We start from the raw sequence: 21255 nt of genomic DNA on the forward strand, positions 1-21255 counted from the left end.
AGCTTCCTCCTCCGAAAGATTTATACACTTGACTTTGACCATATGAATGACCTTATTTCGGAGCCTTGTTTCTTTCCTATCTAGAATTTGCGTAGGCCTTTCCTCGTATGACATATTCAGAATCAACTGCAAAGGTTCCTAAATTAGTACATGTGAGGGATTCTACATGTACTTTCGCAACATCGAGATATGAAACACACTATGCACTCCAACCAACATCTGTTACAGCGCCAGTCTATAAGCTAATGTTCCAATCCTATCCAGAACCTCAAACGATCCTATGAACCTCGGACTGAGTTTGAATTTCTTACCAAATCTCACAACACCCTTCATAGGTGCTAACTTCACAAACACGTGGTCACCTACTGCAAACTCTAGCTCCCTTCTCTGCTTATTGGCGTAGCTTTTCTGGCAGCTTTGAGCATTATTCATCCTATCTCGGATTTTGACTACTAGTTATGCTGTTAGCCTGATCAAGTTCAGTCCTAATTCTCCTCTTTCACCAACCTCGTCCCCATATATCAGTGATCTACCCTTCCTCCCATCAAGTGCCTCGTAAGGAGCCATAACTATAGACGATTGGTAACTATTGTTATAGATGAACTCCACTAGAGGTAGCTTCGGTTCCCAGCTGCCCTTGGAAATCGATCACACAAGATCGGATTAGATCTTCCAAAATCTGAATCAACATTTCGGATTGACCATCGGTCTTAGGATGAAACGCTGTACTGAGCAACAACTTTGTCCCCATAGCTAAATATTGACTCTTCCAGAAGGTTGATGCGAACCTCAGATCTCTGTTCGAAACAATAGAAATTGGAATTTCGTGCAGTCGGACTATCTCTCGGATGTACAAATTTGCGTACTGGGTCATGGTTAATGTCGCCTTTGAAAGGGGATCGGTTAAGGTGCCGAATGCGCAACGGAAGTTTCAAAAATATTTTCATACAAGAACCGAGCACCCTAAACACTATAGTGTGTTGCAAATACAATAAAATACAAAATGTCATACATAGGATGTTTTAAAAATATACCTATCGATCTTAAAAGATTGATGATGGCTCCAACTTAGTAGTTAAACAACTTAGATCTTCAATGGCAAGACTAAATTTCAAGCTTCAAAGAGCACACCTTGCTAAAAAATTAAGTCCACCACCAACAAGGAAGATCCACCTTACACTTGCAATAGAAAATATAAGGCATTTTTCTTTGAGAAGAGTAAGCTTTCCTCAATAAATTGAAGAAGAAAAATTCGGAAGAAAACAACTTGAAAATTTCGGCCGTGGTAGGGGAGAAGAGGAGGAGGAACGTTTTTCTTGGTGTGTGAAAAAGTTAAAGTGAGCATGTGCATGCCATGCCTTGGATATTGAAAAAGTAGCCTCCAACTCTTCACCTCCCTTGCATGCTTTCTACTTGGGCTTGTAACAATTACAAGGCCCATGAACTTTTTATTTAAATGTCTCAAAGACATTTGAGACCATTTAAACTTTACTTGATTTTACTCAAGCCCACTAGTTTAATAATTATATCTAATTTGGCTCTAGAAGGCCCAATCTTACTTAATTAATTCAACACTTGAATTAATTTAATTATTTGGACACTACTAGGTCCACTACTATTTAATTATTTCAACATTTGAATTAATTTAATTTAGTTCATAATAATGTTTATGAAAATCACAATTTTAGAATACATTATTTGTTTGGCCAACTATTAATTTAGGAACACTTACTCAAATTAAAAGTCACATTCCCCTTATAGAAGTCATACTTCTAATTTTCTTTGCGCTTTAAAATCCTTTATAAGCCGTTCAACACATTGAACTATTTTTACTTCTCAACGGGATCTAGAAAGTTAGCACTTGTGTGGCCCTTAATGGTTCATTGATACAACTAGCCGTGAGTTCACATTTCCATGTGATTCGGGACTAAACATGTCCTTATATGAGCATACCTCAATTGCTCCATTCTTACTTATCAACTCCTTGATAGTAAGAACGTCAGAACTCAAGTCTTATGATACCCAACCAATCATGTTAAACGCCTAGCAGCATCGCTTACATGATTCCCTAGGTATCAAATGATAGTGTGTAAGGCCTGAGATTTTATCATTTTAATCCGAGATTATTTAATTGATGAATTTTGGAATGTTGAGTCATATTCCATGGTTTTACAATTCCATAGGATTGAAATTGAATTAAAAGTTTGAGCGGGGGCCGATTTGCAAATAGTGAAAAGTTGAGGGACTAAAGTGCAATTATTGGGTTTGAGGACACTTGTCTTGCCCTTGGACATGCATGTGATATATAAACTTGTAAATTGCAATTCACGAATTCAGAGAAAAAACCGAGATTCCAGAGAAGATTTCCAAAAATTCTTGTGATCTTAGATTTGTGATTTTGTTACAACTGTATATCAGAAATTGAATCCGGATATAGTTCTGTGATCCTCGTATCGACAGCTACAACCGGACGTAAGTTTTATTGATTTCTGGTATCATTTGAAAATATGATGTTGTAGGAATTTGATATAATTCATATATGATGTTCTGGACATGTTAGACATCGTAGAATCGAAGTCAGATTGAAAAACAGACTGATTATGGGATTGTTATGAGTTTCTGATTATATGGATATGAAATCGGACAGATTTGGATTATGAATGAATCACAGATTGTATCGGATATGAGTTATGACTTGTAATTGATGTCTGTTGATATGGTATTAACGGGGATACTGAGATTGTGCCGTTATGGCGTTGATTTGAATTAGTTCAGATTAATTAGATTCAGTGTTGAATTGAGAATGGAATATTGATATTATTATCCTCGATATGTCGTTTCAGATTTACAGAGACAATCTTGAATTCAGAACTGATATTGCTTCAGACCGAGACTACGAACGAAAGGTATAAGACAATGTGGTATTGGGAGATCGACTCAAGTAGGATATACTTGAGTTTTCCTAAATCACATACTTCTTATTATTATGTTCATTGCTTTGACTGGATATGCTTGTTCTATGGATGTATAGAATGCTGGTATTAGTCGAGTGATCTTGTGACAGAAGTGCCTGATAGTGGTGGGATCGCCACGGGCACATTTCACGATGTCACAAGATAGTGTATTGACGATAGTGCCACAGTCTATGACGGATAGGTCAAGACACTGGATGTTTGGTTATATCGACGTGGATAGAATCGGAGTTTCTTCTTTTATTGTTGGTCGATGAAACGTCATGCCCTTTTTATTGCTTTAAAAGTACTAGAAATTTTTTTTTTAAACGTCACATAGCATCGGCCGAACCATAAAATATTTTTGACATCATTTTAAAAATAACCATCCAAATGCTATTTCAAAATCCAAAGGAAAATATTTTAAAGCATAAAATCGTCAAACATTTTACCAAACCTAGAAAGCAATAATTTGAAAAGAATAGCCCATACTAAACCTCTCAAAAATCTCTCAAATGCATAAATAAATAAACTTAAAAATCTTTAATCATAAAGCATGAGTCAAAAGTCATAATGCGGAAAAAGTAGAAGCGCTGGTCCTCGGGTTGTGTGCGCCTTCAGTCCAGTCAAATCACTCATCAAGTCCTCCCTCAATACCACCTGCATCCATCACACCTAGTGAGTCTAAAGACTCAACACACCATAATCTTTATAACGAGTCAACATATAACGGTGAAAAATACTTTTACTTAAAATATCGTTTTCATGAAGATGCATAAACATAAACATTTTCGTAAACATTTTCATGATGCATAAAACTTTAAACATAAACATTTTCATGACATGCAAACATGAATTTCCTTTTCCTCAACATGACATGACATAAAACCTTAAACATAATCATGAACATTTCCTTCTTTTTTTTTCCTTTGTTGAATTCAGATCGTTAATTGTTACTTTCCTCAACATGACATGACATGACGATGGATCCATCTACATAAAACCACAGTACTGGGTGGCGGGGACATCAGCGACACTCTCACCGGTCAACTGAGCCTTGGCCTAACATGATCGAATAGAAATACGATCGTCGGGGCTCCCTCTGGGGCCTTCTCCCCTCACGACATTCCCATTCTTACCTCAAACCTCATAACCTCATATTCGCAATAATGGAAACACGATCGTTGGGCTTCCACTGGGACCATAACCCTCACGACGTCGCCATTATCAACGAATTAGTCACAATCACTTCACTTCCTTCAACATTTTTCATTCACATCACTTTATAAAAATCATGCATAACATAACATTTTGTTTTCGAAACCAAGCATGCAACATGTCTTTTAAATGTCTTCCTTAAATCATAAAAATCCCTTAGACATTTAAAAATCATAATTTAATCATGAACATCATAAACATTTAAAAATAATCATAATATCATAAAAACAGCATTTAGGGCACTGCCATGACCTTTACTAATTTCTAGGTGTAAAAAGACCGTTTTACCCCTAGACTCGACATTTTACGTTTTCGACTTTTATCTTGATTTCATGACTCTAACATATCCCAAATAATTATTTAAGCCTACATGAATTTTTCCATATATTTATTTAACTTAAATCGAGGACTTTTAATTTAATCTTTAAATGTGACATATTAATGCGTTTTAATCGCGAATTAAACCAAACCTTAATATAAAATTTCCAAATTAAAAACTTAGACTTATAATAATTATTTAAGCTTAAACCTAATTTTTCATAGTTTTATGAAGCATAAAACTAGGCGTTTCAATCAACTCGTTAATTAGCGTTTCGTGCGGCGATTAAATTTCGAATAAAACCAAAACTCGTTATTTTGATCCCAAATTTTACACATAGCCTTTTTATGATTTATTCTACCCTACCAAGTCATGAGCCACACCGTGGACCCATGGATTCAATTTTTAGCCTTTTAATTTTTCGTTTTGACACCTTATCGAACGCACCGAGCTATCTCCTAATTTACTCGAGCCACGCCCGAGCCACCTTGAGCCAAAACCTAGCCAACCAATCTAGGGACCCTCCTGAACCATTAGGACCCATTGGACCTGACCCTAAGCTCCAAAAACCGAAGTTACAACCGAGCTGCAGATACAGCCCCAAAATCCCCCTAGGCCCCTTGAGCAAACGAGACATACATGCTTCTAACGACTTCATGCTTAAACCGACTCGAACCGGACCCGAACCAGCCCCTAGACGTTACCCTTAGACACAAATTAAGACCATGGTTAAGACCCTTTTTATTCAGAATTAGCGCCTAAGCCCCCAAAAAAATCAGAAACTTGACAGACCTCTTATGAGGCCAATTTCTGTGCAGCTTTCGAGTTTCTGGTTCCAGCGCTCTACCCGACCTTCCAGCCCATAAAACAACACATCAAGACTCATCCTAGGACCCTAATACATGTCCCAAACCATAGTCAAGAGCCCTGGTCCAGCCCCTGATTGACACCCTAAGGCCGAACACCTACAGCCCCTCCATGAGACCCACTTCTGTACAACACACGTTTCTGGTTCCAGCCTTCTATCCAGCACACCAGACCCTAAACCACCCTTACTAGGATCATCCTATGACCCTAAAGAGTCGATCTAGCCCAGCCCAGAGCCCCCAAGCCGATCCATCTCTCCTGCACAAGCTGCTGCACATCTGCTCCACTTCCTTGGAACTCACGGGTTGGAGTCCTAGCTTGCTAGGACTCCTTCCCAGCCTCTTGTATCGAGTCCTAGCGTGGCTAGGACTCTTCCCTTGACCCAAGCACGACCCTAGCTTAGCCTTGATCCAGCCAAACCGAGCCATGCATCACCTTTCCCCTTAACCAAGCCCCCAAGACACAATCTCGTATTTGGGTTTCCAGCTTTAAACTTTCATGTCGTGCAGCGTTTTGTTGCTCTTGTGTGCTATTCTAGACCTTTAAACTTGTTGAAATACATGCTTATTCATATCCTAAATCATGGCAGCCCCTTAAACATCATATAAACATGATTTTGAATCCACAAACAATAGTTAAACACATGCATATGAATAGTTGCGAAAATTGTGAATTGTGTGACTTATTTTCATGCAATTTCATAAACAATTATGTAATATGGTGTGATGATGAGTAAAAGGAGAATATAGCGTGCCTTTGCGTATTTAACGCACGAAAAACCCGTTGACGATCGCGAAGAACGGACGAGAACCGCGTCTTTAATCTCCCTAAGCTTCCACCGAATTTTTCTTTCAAAAATATAGTGTGTGCCGAGAGTTTTGGTCTGCTTGAAAGTGTGGCCGATTTTGTGAGGGTTTTGAGGTGAGGTTTTACATATTAAATACATAAAAATCCACTAATTAGGCCTTAGGCCCTTTAATAAATTTAATTAAGCTCACTCAGCCCATTAGTGTTTAACTAAAATATTTAAAATAAATTTGCTTAATAAAGTTTGTGAATTTATTAGCCGGGTTGCCAAAACGTTCGCATTTTTGTTGAAAAACCAACACCTGGTAAAATTACGTCCCGGCGTATAAAATCACCTCAAAACCCCTTATTTTCAAAAATAATAAAAAGCATCTCCCAAATTTTAAATAATTAAAAACAATTATTTAATAAAAATCATTTTCTATTTTTCAGCCATTGGCCTCCGTTCCTCGATCAGCAATTTGAATAACCTTTAAAAATATATTTTAATGCAATCATGTAGAAAAGTATATTTTAAACATGCAAATATGCACAACATAATTAATTCATGCAAATAAAACATTTAATAAAAATACAAAGGAATTTAATAATTGCATGCATGTGGTTTGCGTGGACCTTTAAATTTTCGGGGCATTACAATCTTCCCCCCTTAAATTGAATTTCGTCCTCGAAATTCGGTTATCCTCGATAATCTAAATTTTAGACTTAGTTCTAGTATCTCAAAAATCCACGCTTCCCCTGCGCCACTCTAATAAAACTTAAGTTCTAGAATGTCCTTACGTCTCCTTGATCCAAATTAAATTTTCCTTCTAAATCATTATTTTCGAATTGCAACTTAAAAAGAACCATAATAACTTAGTACTATTACTATTATAACCTCGAATTTCAACTTTTCTTACAATTCCCAATAAAAATATGGATGACCATACTTATCGTATATTATTTTTCTTATTTTATTCCCAAAATTTTCATGAACTTATCAGATTTCAATCTTAAAATCACAAACGCGTCCGCTAACGCTTAGATTTTCAAGCCTAATATTGATTCAATCTTAAAAATCCTTGATTAACATTCTTTATAACACTATAACCATGATATCCCAAGGTTTTAAATATTCTTAAAAAGTCTAAATCCTCAAAATTCTTCTCATTTAAACCATTCAATTACGCTTATTGCTAAACTAGTTCCCAAATTCCGTAATAATTACAAAATCAATTCTTAATTTCCTCAAAAATTATCCTAATTTATCCTTAATTTTGAAAATCCTACGATTAACCATAAGTTCTTGGCATTCTTATTCCCTTCTATAGGTTTCCCATAACATAAATTTCGAAAATTTAAACTTTTTTACCCAAAAGTCAATTCCTATAACCAATATTACATTTCATCAAAACTTAAAATCCCACTTTATACATTTTCTTATTCCCAAAATCGTTGTAAATCCTCGAATTATTATTACTTATGAGTAATTCCCAAAAATTAATTCAACTAGTAACCACGAATCATAAATATTTTCTTAGAAAATCTACGTGTCCCATAAAGCATTCATAATATTCACGATTAACTTATAGCCCAAAAAGTAAAACTTCAATACTAAAACCCAAAAATCAACATAGTCCAATTCCACCACGAAGCCAACATGCGTTGAAATCAAATAATTTCTTATTTCATGTCGTATCACGTATAAAAATTTTCAAAGCATATAAAACATTTATCATCATAATGCTATTAAACATGTGACGTGAACATATAATTCATGTACTTATGCAGGTACTATCATATAAAGCATGTAAACTTACTAGTTTGAGGCTTGAGGACTGATCTTTCCGGCGCTGATGGTGACACAACCCTTTACAGGACCTTTGCTCTGATACCAACTGAAACGTCCTGCCCTTTTTATTGCTTTAAAAGTACTAGAAATTTTTTTTTTAAACGTCACATAGCATCGGCCGAACCATAAAATATTTTTGACATCATTTTAAAAATAACCATCCAACTACTATTTAAAAATCCAAAGGAAAATATTTTAAAGCATAAAATCGTCAAACATTTTACCAAACCTAGAAAGCAATAATTTGAAAAGAATAGCCCATACTAAACCTCTCAAAAATCTCTCAAATGCATAAATAAATAAACTTAAAAATCTTTAATCATAACGCATGAGTCAAAAGTCATAATGCGGAAAAAGTAGAAGCGCTGGTCCTCGGGTTGTGTGCGCCTTCAGTCCAGTCAAATCACTCATCAAGTCCTCCCTCAATACCACCTGCATCCATCACACCTAGTGAGTCTAAAGACTCAACACACCATAATCTTTATAACGAGTAATACGTAATACAGTCAACATATAACGGTGAAAAATACTTTTACTTAAAATATCGTTTTCATGAAGATGCATAAACATAAACATTTTCGTAAACATTTTCATGATGCATAAAACTTTAAACATAAACATTTTCATGACATGCAAACATGAATTTCCTTTTCCTCAACATGACATGACATAAAACCTTAAACATAATCATGAACATTTCCCTTCTTTTTTTTTCCTTTGTTGAATTCAGATCGTTAATTGTGACTTTCCTCAACATGACATGACATGACGATGGATCCATCTACATAAAACCACAGTACTGGGCGGCGGGGACATCAGCGACACTCTCACCGGTCAACTGAGCCTTGGCCTAACATGATCGAATAGAAATACGATCGTCGGGGCTCCCTCTGGGGCCTTTTTCCCATAAATGGGCTCCCTTTGGGGCCTTCTCCCCTCACGACATTCTCATTCTTACTTCAAACCTCATAACCTCATATTCGCAATAATGGAAACACGATCGTTGGGCTCCCACTGGGACTATAACCCTCACGACGTCGCCATTATCAACGAATTAGTCACAATCACTTCACTTCCTTCAAAATTTTTCATTCACATCACTTTATAAAAATCATGCATAACATAACATTTGGTTTTCGAAACCAAGCATGCAACATGTCTTTTAAATGTCTTCCTTAAATCATAAAAATCCCTTAGACATTTAAAAATCATAATTTAATCATGAACATCATAAACATTTAAAAATAATCATAATATCATAAAAACAGCATTTAGGGCACTGCCATGACCTTTACTAATTTCTAGGTGTAAAAAGACCGTTTTACCCCTAGACTCGACATTTTACGTTTACGACTTTTATCTTGATTTCATGACTCTAACATATCCCAAATAATTATTTAAGCCTACATGAATTTTTCCATATATTTATTTAACTTAAATCGAGGACTTTTAATTTAATCTTTAAATGTGACATATTAATGCGTTTTAATCGCGAATTAAACCAAACCTTAATATAAAATTCCCAAATTAAAAACTTAGACTTATAATAATTATTTAAGATTAAACCTAATTTTTCATAATTTTATGAAGCATAAAACTAGGCGTTTCAATCAACTCGTTAATTAGCGTTTCGTGCGGCGATTAAATTTCGAATAAAACCAAAACTCGTTATTTTGATCCCAAATTTTACACATAGCCTTTTTATGATTTATTCTACCCTTCCAAGTCATGAGCCACACCCGTGGACCCATGGATTCAATTTTTAGCCTTTTAATTTTTCGTTTTGACACCTTATCGAACGCACCGAGCTATCTCCTAATTTACTCGAGCCACGCCAGAGCCACCTTGAGCCAAAACCTAGCCAACCCATCTAGGGACCCTCCTGAACCATTAGGACCCATTGGAACTGACCCTAAGCTCCAAAAACCGAAGTTACAACCGAGCTGCAGATACAGCCCCAAAATCCACCTAGGCCCCTTGAGTAAACGAGACATACATGCTTCTAACCACTTCATGCTTAAACCGACTCGAACCGGACCCGAACAAGCCCCTAGACGTTACCCTTAGACACAAATTAAGACCATGGTTAAGCCCCTTTTTACTCAGAATCAGCGCCTAAGCCCCCAAAAAATCAGAAACTTGACAGACCTCTTATGAGGCCAATTTCTGTGCAGCTTTCGAGTTTCTGGTTCCAGCGCTCTACCCGACCATCCAGCCCATAAACCAACACATCTAGACTCATCCTAGGACCCTAATACATGTCCCAAACCATAGTCAAGAGCCCTGGTCCAGCCCCTGATTGACACCCTATGGCTGAACACCTACAGCCCCTCCATGAGACCCACTTCTGTACAACACACGTTTCTGGTTCCAGCCTTCTATCCAGCACACCAGACCCTAAACCACCCTAACTAGGATCATCTTATGACCCTAAAGAGTCGACCTAGCCCAGCCCAGAGCCCCCAAGCTGAGCCATCTCTCCTGCACAAGCTGCTGCACATCTGCGCCACTTCCTTGGAACTCACGGGTTGGAGTCCTAGCTTGCTAGGACTCCTTCCCAGCCTCTTGTATCGAGTCCTAGCGTGGCTAGGACTCTTCCCTTGACCCAAGTATGACCCTAGCTTAGCCTTGATCCAGCCAAACCGAGCCATGCATCACCTTTCCCCTTAACCAAGCCCCCAAGACACAATCATGTAATTGGGTTTCCAGCTTTAAACTTTCATGTCGTGCAGCGTTTTGTTGCTTTTGTGTGCTATTCTAGACCTTTAAACTTGTTGAAATATATGCTTATTCATATCCTAATTCATGGCAGCCCCTTAAACATCATATAAACATGATTTTGAATCCACAAACAAGAGTTAAACACATGCATATGAATAGTTGCGAAAAATTGTGAATTGTGTGACTTATTTTCATGCAATTTCATAAAAAATTATGTAATATGGTGTGATGATGAGTAAAAGGAGAATATGGCGTGCCTTTGCGTATTTAACGCACGAAAAACCCGTTGACGATCGCGAAGAACGGACGAGAACCGCGGCTTTAATCACCCTAAGCTTCCACCGAATTTTTCCTTCAAAAATATAGTGTGTGCCATATGTTTTTCTTGCTTGGGAGAGTTTTGGTCTGCTTGAAAGTGTGTGGCCGATTTTGTGAGGGTTTTGAGGTGAGGTTTTACATATTAAATACATAAAAATCCACTAATTAGGCCTTAGGCCCATTAATAAATTTAATTAAGCTCACTCAGCCCATTAGTGTTTAACTAAAATATTTAAATAAATTTTCTTAATAAAGTCTGTGAATTTATTAGCCGGGTTGCCAAAACGTTCGCATTTTTGTTGAAAAACCAACACCGGTAAAAATTACGTCCCGGCGTATAAAATCACCTCAAAACTCCTTATTTTCAAAAATAATAAAAAGCATCTCCCAAATTTTTAATAATTAAAAACAATTATTTAATAAAAATCATTTTCTATTTTTCAGCCATTGGTCTCCGTTCCTCGATCGCAATTTGAATAACCTTTAAAAATATATTTTAATGCAATCATGTAGAAAAGTATATTTTAAACATGCAAATATGCACAACATAATTAATTCATGCAATTAAAACATTTAATAAAAATACAAAGGAATTTAATAATTGCATGCATGTGGTTTGCGTGGACCTTTAAATTTTCGGGGCATTACAGTCGATATAGGAATACCAACGTCTGGAAACCGGGATCCCTAGACTAGGATTGAGTCTAGTCTGAGTCGTGGAGTCATGAGTATGATTGATATTTTGATATTAATTATGTTTCAGACTTGGATATATATATCTGATATCTGCTTCATGCTTTATATTGATTATATGATTGCATGTTCGTTGATTTATACTGTGATTATATTCTCACCGGAATTATCCGGCTGTTGTCGTGTTTTTATGTGTGCATGACAACAGGTGGGACAGGATCAGGGTCGAGGAGATGACGAGAGATCATGATTAGAGTGTAGACCACAGACTTTGATGTTGCTGTAGATAGGGTTTGAACACTTGATAGCTAGATGTTGAACCTTCGTCTGTATCGAATATATGCTGTACAGGACTTGTACCTTATGTTATACTGATATGTATACTAGTATGATTTCCATTACGTTCCGCATTTAAAATAAAAAAAAATTTAGACCCTGTTTATTATAATTGTTTAAATGGTCCCAATGACGATTATGAACTTGATTAGCGTCCGGGTCCCCACAACAGGTGGTATCAGAGCGATAGATCCTTTAGACTGAGATAGAAGAAGCTAGTGAGCGGGGTAGATTGAGTTATCTTTCCTTGCTTTTGATATGCTAGAATGCGTTACTGCTTTAATACATGTTACTTGATTTATCTGAATTGATATGGTAAAAATGAGTATGAATCAGCACCGATTCTGAATCAGCAGTAAGATGATCGGAGGAGGACTGAAACAGAATTATTGTTTGGGATTACTAATCTTTTTGATAATCAGATATGCCTCCCAGAAGAATACCAGAACAGGGTAGTACTTCAAATCCTCCGATGGATGTCACAGCAACTCCGATGGAAACACTTCTGAAGAGATTTCAGTCATTCCATCCACCGACTCTGAAGGGTACTGAGACTGCAGTGGATTGTGAGAGTTGGCTAGATGACATAGAGATGCTATTTGACTCATTGGACTATACAGATGAGCAAAGAGTGAAACTGATAGGGCACCAGTTGCATGACGTTGCAAAGAACTGGTGGATTACAACGAAGAAGGCATTGGAGCATAGAGGTACGACTATTACCTGGAATGTGTTTAAGACCGAATTTTATCAGCGGTTCTTTCCAGTTTCATACAGGAAGGACAAGGGGGCCGAGTTTGCGAATTTGAGACAGGGACAGCTGAATATTGAGGAGTATGTGTCCAAATTCTCTACATTACTGAGATTTGCTCCACATGTGGCCGAGAATGAAGAAGCGGTGGCTGCTCAGTTCATCAATGGCCTGAATCCTGAAATATTTACCTTGGTGAACACCGGGCAACCAAACAACTTTGCTGACGCCCTGAACAGAGCAAAGGGAGCAGAAGCCGGCCTGATTAGGCAGAGAGGAGCTTCGTATGTTGTCCCAGCACCGATACAACAGCAACCCCCTTCCAGATTTGAGAGTGGCAGTAGCAGTGGTGGAAAGAAGGAATATCTGAAAGCCAGAGGAAGACAGTTTAAGAAGTCTGGCAGTAGTTCTTCTAGTTCTAGTGGCTCACGATAGATTGCCAGAGCCAGAGCTATACAGGACCTTATTGTAGCACTTGTGGAGGGAAGCATTCCACCGAGCAGTGCCGAGGAGTGTTTGGCACTTGTCGTATTTGTAGGCAGCAGGGACATTTCGCGAGAGTATGTCCCCAGAGAGGTGCCCAGGGATCCCAGGCAGCAGAGTCATCTGGATCAGTGGCTCAGACAGGGAGACGACTATCTGCTGTTCATTCTTTTCAGCCAACACCATCTACACAGTCACCGTAGAGGCCAGGAGCAAGCCAGACAGTGAGCCAGCCTCCGAGACAGCAGGCCAGAGTTTTTGCTTTGACTGAGGAGCAGGCATAGGAGGCACCAGATGATGTTGTTGGAGGTAACTGTTTTATTTCTGGTTATCCTGCATATATATTGATTGATACTGGTACATCACACACATTTATTTCTGAGAGATTTGCTTTGATGCATTCATTGCCTGTTGAGTCATTGTCTACTGTAGTATTTGTTTCTTCTCCGTTGGGAAAAGGTCTTGTATCAGTGACTTCTATTAGATCTTGTATACTACGATATGAAGGGCATGAGGTTGAGTTAGACTGTATTGTGCTTGGGTTGTCTGATTTTGACTGTATTATCGGAATTGATATGTTGACCAAGTACAGAGCTACAGTTGATTGTTTCCACAAGATTGTGAGATTCAGACCTGAGATGGCTGAGGAGTGGAAATTTTACGGTAAGGGTTCTCGAGCCAGAATTCCTTTGATATCCGTATTATCTATGACTCGATTATTGCAGAAAGGAGCGGAAGGATTCCTTGTATATTCAGTTGATTTACTGAAGTCGAGTCCATCATTGGCGGACTTGCCAGTGGTGTGTGAGTTTGCTGATGTCTTCCCAGACGGGATTCCTGGATTGCCTCCAATTCGAGAGATAGACTTCAGCATTGAGTTGATGCCAGGCACAGCGATTGAACTGAAAGAGTTGAAGGATCAGTTGGAGGATTTATTGGCCAAGGGATACATCCGACCGAGTGTATCTCCTTGGGGTGCTCCCGTGTTGTTTGTGAGGAAGAAAGACGGTTCAATGAGACTCTGCATTGATTACCGGCAACTGAACAAAGCAACGGTAAAGAATAAATATCCATTGCCCCGTATATATGATTTGTTTGACCAGTTGCAAGGGTTCTTCTATTTATTCCAAGATCGATCTGAGATCTGGATATCATCAGCTGAGAGTCAGGGATTCTGATATCTCGAAGACAGCGTTTAGAACCAGGTATGGACACTATGAGTTTATTGTCATGCCGTTTGGTTTGACCAACGCTCCAGCTGTGTTTATGGGTCTGATGAATCGTGTATTTCAGAAATATCTCGATGATTTCGTGATTATTTTTATTGATGATACTTTGATTTATTCGAAGAATATGATTGAGCATGCAGAACATTTGAGAACTGTGTTGAAAATTCTGAGAACTGAGAAATTGTATGCTAAACTGTCAAAATGTGAGTTCTGGTTGAGACAGGTAGTATTTCTGGGTCATATCATATCCGGAGATGGTATATCAGTTGATCCCAGCAAGGTTGAGGCTGTGATTTCTTGGCCGATACCGACATCAGTGCCAGAGATTCGCAGTTTTATGGGTTTGGCAGGATATTATCGCCGATTTATTAAAGATTTCTCGAGCATTGCTAAACCGATTACTCAGTTGACTAAGAAGAATGCTCCATTTATTTGGTCAGAAGACTGTGAGTCCAGTTTTCTGGAGTTGAAGAAGAGATTGACCAGTGCACCGATATTAACTATCCCCTCAGGTACTGGTGGATTTGTTGTTTATTGTGATGCTTCTCATAGAGGTTTGGGTTGTATTCTGATGCAGCGAGGGCATGTGATTGCTTATGCTTCGAGACAGTTGAAGCCACATGAGACTCGATACCCGATTCATGATCTTGAATTGGCTGCTATCGTGTTTGCCCTGAAGATATGGCAACACTACCTCTACGGTGAGAAATTTGAGATATATTCTGATCACAAAAGCTTGAAATATCTGTTTTCACAGTCAGAGTTGAATATGAGACAGAGGAGATGGCTTGATTTGCTGAAGGATTTCGATTGTGAAATCAAATACTATCCTGGAAAGTCCAATGCAGCGGCTGATGCACTGAGGCGAAAGGTATGTTCTTTGTCCTTGTCGACTATTGGTGTTTCACATTTGATAGAGGATTGCTGTTTGTCTGGATTGGTATTTGAGGACAGATTGTAAACCGATGAGATTATATACTATGCAAGCTGAACCAGAGCTGATTTTGAGGATTAAAGCAGCTCAGAAAGTTGATCAGAAAGTACAGAAATCGATTGAGATGGTCAGATCAGGTCATCGATCAGAGTTTCAGGTACATGATGATGTACTGTATGTGAATAATCGTCTTGTTGTGCCGAATGTTTCAGAGTTGAGACATCAGATATTGACAGAAGCGCATAACGGTCGATTTAGCATTCATCCTGGCGGCAGAAAAATGTATAACGATCTGAAAGGACAGTTTCGGTGGAAACAGATGAAGATTGACATTGCAGAATTTGTTTCCAGATGTCTGAATTGCCAACAGGTGAAAGCGGAAAGAAAGAAACCCAGAGGACTGTTACAGAGTTTGTCTATTCCTGAATGGAAATGGGATCACATTTCCATGGATTTTGTGACGCAGTTACCGCGTTCCTCCAAAGGTTCTGATGCGATTTGGGTAGTGATTGATAGACTGACCAAATCGGCATGCTTTATTCTATACAAGATGACGTACCGCTATGATCAAATGGCTGAGATTTATGTCAAAGAAGTTGTTAGATTGCACGGAGTGCCGAAGTCGATTGTTTCAGACCGTGATTCTCAGGTTTACTTCGCACTTCTGGCACAGCCTGCAGCAAGCTCTCGGTACGAAGTTACATCTGAGTACCGCATATCATCCACACACTGACGGGCAGTCAGAACGGACGATTCAGACATTAGAAGATATGCTGAGAGCTGTAGTGCTTGATTTTAGCACTAGTTGGCAGGATGCTTTGCCTCTCTGTGAATTTTCGTACAATAATAGCTATCAGACGAGTATTGAGATGGCACCTTTTGAAGCGTTGTACGGAAAGAAGTGCCGATCCCCTCTTTATTGGGATGATATCTCTGAAGTTCCTGAGATTGGATCTGATATGATCAGAGAGATGACAGAGAAGGTAAAACTGATTCAGAAAAGAATGAGGGCAGCGCAGGACAGACAGGCCAAATATGCCAATGTTCGACGAAGACCGTTGGTATTTGAGGCTGGAGACCGAGCATTTCTGAAGATTTCACCTTTCAGAGGAGTTGCCAGATTTGGCAAGAGAGGGAAGCTGTCTCCACGTTATGTAGGGCCGTATGAGATTCTCGAGAAGATAGGAGATCGTGCCTATCGACTAGCATTACCGCCTTCTCTATCTGGGATACATGATGTCTTTCATGTATCGATGTTGCGGAAGTATCTCCCTGATGATTCGCATTGTTATTCAGCTAGACTGAGGCCGAGCTTGATGAGACACTGAGCTATGTTGAGAAACCAGTTCAGATTATTGATCGAAAAGAAAAGAAGCTCAGAACAAAGACTATTCCACTTGTAAAAGTTCAGTGGAGTCGTCATGGCACTGAAGAAGCTACTTGGGAGACTGAATCAGACATGAGACAGGAATTCCCAGACTTATTTCTCTAATGTGAGTATTTATTTCAGTTTCTGTTATTTCTGATTTGATTGCCTGTGATATGATTGCTTGAGATTTCGAGGACGAAATCATGTCTCAGAGGGGGAGAATTGTAAGGCCTGAGATTTTATCATTTTAATCCGAGATTATTTAATTGATGAATTTTGGAATGTTGAGTCATATTCCATGGTTTTACAATTCCATAGGATTGAAATTGAATTAAAAGATTGAGAGGGGGCAGATTTGCAAATAGTAAAAAGTTGAGGGACTAAAGTGCAATTATTGGGTTTGTGGACACTTGTCTTGCCCTTGGACATGCATGTGATATATAAACTTGTAAATTACAATTCACGAATTCAGAGCAACAACCGAGATTCAAAGAAGATTTCCTCAAATTCTTGTGATCTTAGATTTGTGATTTTGTTACAACTGTATATCAGAAAATGAATCCGGATACAGTTTTGTGATCCTCGTATCTTCAGCTACAACCGGACGTAAGTTTTATTGATTTCTGGCATCATTTGAAAATATGATGTCGTAGGAATTTGATATAATTCATATATGATGTTCTGGACATGTTAGACATCGTAGAATCGAAGTCAGATTGAAAAACAGACTGATTATGGGATTGTTATGAATTTCTGATTATATGGATCTGAAATCGGACAGATTTGGATTATGAATGAATCACAGATTGTATCGGATATGAGTTATGACTTGTAATTGATGTCTGTTGATATGGTATTAACGGGAATACTGAGATTGTGCCGTTATGCCGTTGATTTGAATTAGTTCAGATTAATTAGATTCAATGTTGAATTGAGAATAGAATATTGATATTATTATTCTCGATATGTCGTTTCAGATTTACAGAGACAGTCTTGAATTCAGAACTGATATTGCTTCAGACCGAGACTACGAACGAAAAGTATAAGTCAATGTGGTATTGGGAGATCGACTTAAGTAGGATATACTTTAGTTTTCCTAAATCACATACTTCTTATTATTATGTTCATTGCTTTGACTGGATATTCTTGTTCTATGGATGTATAGAATGCAGGTATTAGTCGAGTGATCTTGTGACAGAAGTGCCTGATAGTGGTGGGATCGCCACGGGCACATTTCACGATGTCACAAGATAGTGTATTGACGATAGTGCCACAGTCTGTGACGGATAGGTCAAGACACTGGATGTTTGGTTATATCGACGTGGATAGAATCGAAGTTTCTTCTTTTACTGTTGGTCGATATAGGAATACCAATGTCTGGAAACCGGGATCCCTAGACTAGGATTGAGTCTAGTCTGAGTCGTGGAGTCATGAGTATGATTGATATTTTGATATTAATTATGTTTCAGACTTGGATATATATATCTGATATCTGCTTCATGCTTTATATTGATTATATGATTGCATGTTCGTTGATTTATACTGGGATTATATTCTCACCGGAATTATCCGGCTGTTGTCGTGTTTGTATGTGTGCATGACAACAGGTGGGACAGGATCAGGGTCGAGGAGATGACGAGAGATCATGATTAGAGTGGAGACCACGGACTTTGATGTTGCTGTAGATAGGGTTTGAACACTTGATAGCTAGATGTTGAACCTTCGTCTGTATCGAATATATGATGTACAGGACTTGTACCTTATGTTATACTTATATGTATACTAGTATGATTTCCATTACGTTCCGCATTTAAAATAAAAAAAAAATTTAGACCCTGTTTATAATAATTGTTTAAATGGTCCCAATGACGATTATGAACTTGATTAGCGTCCGGGTCCCCACATAGTGCTTGCAAGAACCATTCAATTATGGTTAGCGTACATTATGGTCCCTTCAACTCATATATACCGACCGATTCGACAATTATTGGTTTATCGAGAGCTGTCAAAGAATCGATACTATGTGTCATGTCGTAGTTGCATCGATGATGTAATCTAAGAAACCCCTTTCTTAATTACCACCATACTCTGATAAGAGATTTCAAACTACATACACATAGGATATCCATATCTTAAGGTAAGCGGTGAATCCCCGACTACAATGCATCGACTCCTATATGTTTCGACAAAACACCCAACCTTGCCACCTGATGACCCCATGAGAGTCGGTAAACAAGTCAAAGTGCAATGCTAGCACATAGAGTCTCAATGTTGTCCCGGGTCATAAGGACTAATGGTGTACAACCATAAACTAGGACGTTTCCACTCGATAAGTGAGAACCACTTGGAAAGTCCTATATGGAGGGTTGTTCAGTGCACTCTACCAGGAGCACCTATCTGCATGCTCGGACATCACAATGTCCCCTACCAATGAAACATGGTACTCACATCGCAGATACTAGTCTCAAATTCGAGTGGCCTATATCCTTCCTTGCGGCGGCTGAATCGACTAGGAACTGTTTAGAATATACAATATTGCAAATATGAGTTTCATGATACTCATCGTATGTGCATCTCATATTCTTTCTACTATTTGTATATTCAAGGACTTAATGCAATTAGCATGTGTATACAGATAAAGATGTGCCAAAAAAATAATTTCAAATATTATTAAAATAAAGATTGTTTATACATAGAGTTTCATTGTGAACACTCGGCCAACACTTGGCTCGACGGGCACTTACTCTAACAATCTCCCACTTGCACTAGAGTCAACTACCCATATGCTTCAAACCCATCGATTCGCGATGCTTCCCGAATAATTGTCCAGGTAAAGGCTTAGTTTGTAGATCATCAACATTATCTGCGGAGCCGACTTTGTCAATCGACACTTCTCCTCTTTCCACAATCTCTCGGAGGATGTGGTACTTTCTCAATACATGTTTGGATTTCTGATGAGACCTTGGCTCCTTTGCTTGAGCTATAGCTCTCGTGTTGTCACAAAACACCGGGACAGGAGCAAATCCATTAGGAATGACGCCCAACTCTTGGACGAAATTCCTTATTCAAACAGCCTCCTTTGCTGTAGCTGATCAGCAATGTATTCGGCCTCAGTGGTGGAATCCACAGTGCTGTCTTGCTTGGAACTCTTCCAAGAGACAGCAGCACCATTGAGCATGGATACGAACCCAGAGGTTGACTTCGAGTCATCGATATTGCTTTGGAAGCTAGAGTCGGTATAGCCTTCCAATTTTAGTTCTCCACCCCCATAGACCAAGAAGCTCGAGACTCTCTCGGATCTTCTAGGAGCTTGTATCTCTTCTATTGGCTCTTCGGGTGTGGGTTCTTCAATTGTGGGTGTCTCTCGAACCTTTTCGAGTTCTATCATCTCCCCTTTTCTATTCAATAAAAATTCCTTTTCCAAAAAGGTTGCATTCCTAGAAACAAACACCTTTGTTTCTTAGGGATGATAGAAATAATATCCAACTGAATTTCTTGGATATCCCACAAAGTAACATAAAATGGATCGACCATCTAATTTATCTCCCACTACCTGCTTCACATAAGCAGGGCATCCCCATATTCTAGGATAAGAATATTTGGGAGGCTTACTCATCCATATCTCATATCGTGTCTTATCAACTGCCTTTGAATGGACTATTTTTCAACAACAGTTCCGCTGTCTCAAGCGCATATCCCCAAAAGGATGGCAGCAACTTCGTGAACCCCATCATAGACCGAACCATGTCCATCAAAGTCCGGTAACGACGCTCCGAAACACCATTCAACTGTGGTGTAGCAGGCGGAGTCCACTGCGAGAGAATCTCATTCTCCCTTAGATACTCTTGGAACTCGACACCCAAGTACTCACCTCCTCGATCCGATCGAAGTGACTGGATGCTTCGTCCCAAATATTTCTCTACTTCACTTCTGAATTCTTTGAACCTTTCAAAGGCTTCAGACTTGTATTTCATCAAATACACATACCCATACCTCGAAAAGTCATCGGTAAAGGTGATGAAGTAGGCATGTCCATGCTTAGTGGTGATGCTAAGCGAACCGCACACATCGGTATGGATCAAATCTAATAACCCTTTGGCTCACTCCACATGGCCCTTAAAGAGAATTTTGGTCATCTTTCCTTTTAGACATGATTCACAAGTTGGGAGAGAATTAATATCAGACATCAAACATGTCCAATCCCACTAGCTTGTTCATCCTTCTTAGGGAAATATGTCCTAATCGAGCATGCCATAATTGTGCCGTATGAGGAGTATTTTGCTTTCGCTTGTTTGTTGTTGTTATTACTTTGACATTGTTTAGTGGAAGATCTTTCAATTTTAAGTTAGAGAGATCGTTTTCAAGTTCTCCAATACTAATCAAACTTTCATTCTTATAAATGTTGCAAACACCTTTGCTAAATAAACA

The sequence above is a fragment of the Primulina tabacum genome, chromosome 4 (assembly GCF_025594145.1).
Source record: "Primulina tabacum isolate GXHZ01 chromosome 4, ASM2559414v2, whole genome shotgun sequence".
NCBI lineage: Eukaryota > Viridiplantae > Streptophyta > Magnoliopsida > Lamiales > Gesneriaceae > Primulina > Primulina tabacum.